The sequence below is a fragment of the Amblyomma maculatum genome, chromosome 1 (genome assembly GCF_055883805.1).
Source record: "Amblyomma maculatum isolate TAMU_Amacu chromosome 1, ASM5588380v1, whole genome shotgun sequence".
NCBI lineage: Eukaryota > Metazoa > Arthropoda > Arachnida > Ixodida > Ixodidae > Amblyomma > Amblyomma maculatum.
In genome coordinates, this window is record NC_139344.1 from 93,268,150 (window position 1) to 93,274,149 (window position 6,000).

Below are 6,000 nucleotides of genomic sequence, written 5' to 3' on the forward strand. Positions count from 1 at the left end.
TGTTTTCGCGCGCTTCTATTTGCAATGTTTTTCTTATTTCGAGGCTGTGGTACCTCATAAATGTGTTGTGTGTCTCACGAACCTCAATTCAGAAAATGCACCGCGTTTTTGCCTTTTTTATTTGGGCATCCACATGGGAAAAAACCACCCGGACGAATTTGTTCATTTCTGTTAAAAGGGGCGGGCTTGGCCTTGCACATTTGTTCTTGCGTCAAGTAGTTTCGCGATTTATATTCATCCGTGATCAAAAAGATACCTTTCTAAGAACTGTGATGCAAGTGCGATTGCAGAGGCTGCTCCCCGAATGGATTGTGTCATGTGAAAACATGCCTGGTACTGTGACTGGCTACCTGCACGAGTTTTTTTTTTTTTTTTTTTTTTTGTACAAGTTGCTGGAAGTGCGGGTTTCTTTTAATTACCTTTACAATGTTCCATAAAAAAACTATATAAAGATCTCATTGACGTGATGCTGTCGGTGCCTTTTTACCGGGCATTACACTATGGAGGCCCAGGGCAGGACGTTTTAAAAAGAGTTAAGAAGATGCCCGTGATGCCATCTGTTAAAACGTTCCTATTCAAACTTCGCTCTAATACGCACCCTGTTAAAACCTGGCTGAATGAAAAAGGTATCTTCGTCCCATTGACAACAAATTGCCTGTTGTGAAAAAACCGGAAACAATTGAACATGTTTTCTTAGTGTTGGGAAGCTGTCTTTCTATGGGACATCCTCCAAAGGACAATTAAGAAGGAACTTCCATTAACTCCTTACGGTATAAGATTCCTACCAGTGCAGAACGATGATGCACCTTATGATTTAATTATGCTTCTTGGCCTCCATAGTTTGTGGAAAACACGAATGCAGGTGCGCCACGCAGATATAGATACACGATCTGCGCGTGAAAACTTCATTGAAAGTGCGGTGTATATACGCGAAACTTTCAGGATGCAGCAGGATCCACCACAATGGCATTGTCTGTTTGATGAGTTGGTGCACTTGAAAAGATTTTAGCCGCGTATGCGTTAGCTCGAGTGTAGGTGACGTCTTTTATCATGTGTATTTTTGTTTTGTGTTTCACGGCAATAAAGAAAAAAAAACGGTGTTCTAGTGGCTAGGATCCCGGGCCTCTCACCCAGGAGGCCCGTGTTCGATTCCCGGCGTCGGCACTTGAGGTCTCATGGTGTAATGGACTCTGGACTCTGAATCCAGCGATCCGAGTTGAAATCTCGGTGAGACCTTTATTTTACTCCTACGCCTGGTCACTCCATGCATTCACGTTTCTTTTCTTCTGTCGCCTCATTTACGCAGTTCGCTTCGTGAGATCCGGCGCATAAAAGCATAAGCAGAGGATAGAGCAACCATTCTTGGCTATTATTTACGATTCTGTGGGTGCTATTTTGGTCGCTTTATTTTTTATTTCTTTTTTGCGCGTTAGATAGAGGAGGAGGTCACCACATTCGTCATGCAGCACCTGTCAGGCCACTTATCCTGCTTCATCTTCCCTTGTCTGTGCTCCGGCGGGGTCTAGTGGCTAGGATACCTGGCTCTCACCCAGGAGCCCCGGTTTGATTCCCGGCGTCGGAACTTGAGGTCTCATGGTGTAATGATTAGCACTCTGGACTCTGAATCCGTCCAGTTTTCTGGAGTTGTACGCGGGACAGCTGCGCGGTTGCTAGCGCTTCACACACCCAGGAAGGCTTGGTTTCTTCTATATCAAGATTAGGCAGGCTGGTCGTCAACGACGCCAGTGTGCGACGCACATTAACGAAACATGACGGCGGCTGCTCGGCTGTAGGGCCAACCATGTGTTGTGACAAAAATAAATTACGCGAAGTACGTTGGAAGTATGCGAGGAGTTCTCTCCTTGAGTTGTGCACGAGGTCGCGTACTCCTCGCAAGGCGAGCATGTTACACGTAATGCGGATGCATGGTATACTGAATCCACCCATGCTCGTGGGTAGCCGAACGAACAAGCATGACAGAGGTTCGGTCCTGTCTGCCCAAACGGAATAAAAATATGACGTGGTTAGTCTGTGTGCAAACGTGCGAGGTGGACTTGCGACGCGAGCGACAAAAAAGCACACGGATAGGTCTGTGGACTTTATTATGTAGCTGCGCTCTGCCAGTGAAAGGTGGAATGTCGCCGCTACAGATAGGCGTTTCTCACCGCTTGTGCGGAGGTCCGTCCACGTTTCAAGGGCTACTTCTCCGCTGGCGAGGAAAAGTACTCCAAGGACCTCCACTTTACCCGCAAGGGTTCATGTGAAGGTGCCAAACCTCAGCGCTTTGCTTTTTTCCCCCTGTTCAACAGGGCTCCGGATATCTCGCTGTACTCGCGAAACAGCCCTACGAAAGCTGTGTAACTATCGTCATCCTTCCGGAATAGGGACACGTCGTCGGCTTACGCCGACGACGTGTACCTATTCCTTGATGTGCTGTCGATGATACGCCGGACGAGTGGATCCAGGCATAAAACAAAAAGTCTTGGGAAAAAGTGGGCACCCTTGCCTAATACCCCGGGTGACTGAAAAGGGAGCACTATGACGACCGTTCACGGACAGACGAGCATTGAGGTCTGCACAAAGTAAGCGCAGCCTGTCTACAATTCCTGGTGGAAATCCGATGGCATCGAGGACATCAAACAGGTACGGATGTTCCACCCGATCGAATGCTTTCGCCTGATCGAGCGAGACAAAGCACCCTGCAAGGCCTGTCCTATACTTGCGAACGTGAATAGGTCTCGTGTGAGCGTTAATAGAGAGTTTTAGCTTACCGTCATCCGCGATCCGCTACCGTGATCCGCCCCCGCGCGTTCCACTGCGCATGCCCAGACCCTCCTTGACGCCGACAGATGGCGCCACATACTGAATGTCGGCACACAGACCTGCCGCGTCAGGACCAATCAGCTTGACCGCCCCGCCCACGCGCGGTAGAGAGCCACGGTGGCGGATCGCGGATCACGGTAAGCTAAATCTCTCTAATATCGTAAACGCGGAACGGCCAGGCACGTTGCTGGTTTGAGCCTGGTGAATTAAATTAGGCAGGGCCGTGCGTATTCTTCGAGTCAAACAACTATGGGCCGCCATGCTTTGGGGTCGGAGGGGCCTCGTCCGTTTTCTGGATGAGTATAATGCGGCTCTACCGAAAAGAATTTCGTTGTAGTCCATTACGAGAAAGCTGTTCACCATCTTCAGCAGCGCGCCATAGATTTCGACAAAAAAAGTGGTATGAAAGCCTGTTGGAATGCCGTCCGGGCCTGGAGCCGAAGCTGCGTTCATAGCTTACAAGGTGGCGTGCAGATCTTCGCTTGTGACTGGTGCACAAAGGGTTTCTGTAACTCGTCTGCTACATGCGGCAAGCTTCCAGAAAAGCTGTGTAGAAGTCCGTCTTATGCTTCTGTAAGATGCAACCAACTGCAGGAAGAGCACAAGTTCGAAGCGTGGCTTGCGAAGATGGTGGAAATGTCAGACGTGGTTTCGCTTTGTGTGACATTTGGGAGCGTTACGAAAGGCACAGTGGCGGGAACGAATTCCTACGCGGTGCCTGCGTGTGCGTGACGTAGCCCAGCCGGGTCTGATGTAGGCTGCCCGAGCTGGCGCGCGCGACTAGCTGCCCGTCATGACTGCCTAAGTAACACGTGGTAACGAGCTTTGAGTAGGCAGAGATATTTACGCATTGCAAAGGATAAGAGCGCTCCCCTCTGTACTATACGGATGCGCTTGAGAGTATCGTTAAGTGACTGTGCGTTACCCGACGTCTGCGGTCTTGACCAAGGTAGATATACCATGGTATCGAAGGCTCCATAGACGCCCATTGGTCCAAATAATGGCGGCTCATGGGCACTGCCATATTGGGGGGCAACTACGTATGAGTTACGTTGAGTGACGTCACGCATACGTATGTTTTTAGCGCGAATTTTAAAGTGGTCTTTTTATAGAACCCGCATTTTCAAGCCGGTATCTCATGAAGGTTGCCTTTCAGTGCGCACCAACCTTTGCCAGTCAAATGTGTTCGAGTTCCTGGTAGTTATGGCCTTGTTAATGTGCAATTCGGAACCCAATGAAAGTGACTGGCAAAGAAGGCAGCATAGAAAGGCAGCAGCACTTTCAGACGCTGGCTTACCTTGGCTGGCTAAGCATGCAATCATGCACGATTCGTAGTGGAAACCTTGGTGGTAGTGGGAAATACTGGTGCTAGTACTTTTGAGTACAAGGTATGATGTACAAAGCACAGGCTCAAGTCCACAGTTTGCAATACAGTGTACGGCAAGTATGGTTTTCATATTGCTGTTCTTGCGCACCTTCATGATGCTCCTACAGCAGGGCACCTAGGAGTGTCCCGCACATACGGCAATGTTCGACAGCGATTCTACTGGCCTGGCCTCTACCGCTCTGTTCGTCGCTACGTCGCCGCCTGTGAGTCGTGCCAGCGCAGGAAGACCCCGTCTCTTCACCCTAGTGGGCCCCTGCAACCACTCGCAGTTCCAACTGAGCCCTTTTCTCGAGTTGGTCTCGACCTGCTCGGGCATTCCCCACATCGACTTCAGGGAACAAATGGATTGCCGTAGCGACCGATTACGCCACCCGGTATGCCATAACCAGAGCTATCCCCACCAGCTGTGCCTCCGACGTTGCAGACTTTCTTTTGCATGACGTCACCTTGCTTCATGGTGCTCCTCGTCAACTGCTCACCGATCGCGGTCGCTGCTGCCTTTCTAAAGCTGTTAATGACCTTCTGCGCTCATGCGCTACGCGCCACAACTTCACAACGGCCTACCATCCACAAACGAACGGTCTTACTGAGCGCCTTAATCGTACCCTGACCGATATGATGTCAATGTATGTTTCTGACCATCACCGTGACTGGGACATCTCTTTACCTTTCATAACATTCGCTTATAACTCCTCACGGCATGATACCGCCGGATACTCTCCCTTTTATATACTCTTCGGCCGCGACCCTCTACTTCCCTTCGACACCTTACTGCCTCTTGACGATTCCTCCTGCAGTTACGCTTCTGATGCCATCGCCCACGCTGATGCCGCCCGTCATATTGCTCGAGACCGGCTTCGTGCGTCCCAGAGTTCTCAAAAGCACCGTTACGATCTCCAGCACCGTGACGCCTACTACCCTCCTGGCTCCCTCGTACTCCTCTGGCTCCCTGCTCGACGTGTAGGCATGTGCGAAAAACTTCTGCCCCGCTACGTGGGCCCTTACCAGGTCTTGCGGCAACTTACCGACGTGACGTACGAGATTATCCCTGTGAACCGCCACTCTCCGGCAAACCATCATCCAGAAGTCGTGCATGTCGCCCGTCTCAAACCTTATATCTCGCGCTCACCTGTGTAGTCTACGCACCGGTACTGTGCTTCTTCCGCGGGGGGGGGGGGGGGGGGGGGGGGGTATTGTTACGGTACGCAGTGAAAGAGACGATGACGAAGTGCTAGGCTAGTAGAGAAAGACGATGCTGCAGCTACGTCTGGTTCTCCTGTGAGTGTGTCCCTGACGGTGAACTGTTGCGACTACGACGTACCATCGCCTCCTAATATCTCGACGTGCCTCGTAACAATATGATAAGCGTGTTAGAGCGATATCTAGCGGATGCGTTGTAGTTCATATATGGCTTATTAACGTGTACTTGGGATGTGCACTGATGTCGCAGTAACAATGGTTAAACATTATACATTTATTCATAAACATAAAAAAAATCGCGGAATGAAAAGACGGTATCAAAGGCGCTATTGCTCCTACTCTTAAGGCGAATCTTAAGTGTCCGCCACGTTTTTAAACAGAGAATTATCGATATTGGGCATATTTACTCGCCTTGTTATTGCAAGTTGCTTGACACATATCTGTTGTTCGAACAGTCTATCAGGAGCTAATTTTATATGGTACATGCCGAAACAAGAAAAAGATGTCCTTCAACATATCACCCAAAACAGGTAATAGCTTTAGGAACTGAAACTAAAGCTGCCTTGCACAAAGCACCTTAAATATTCCGC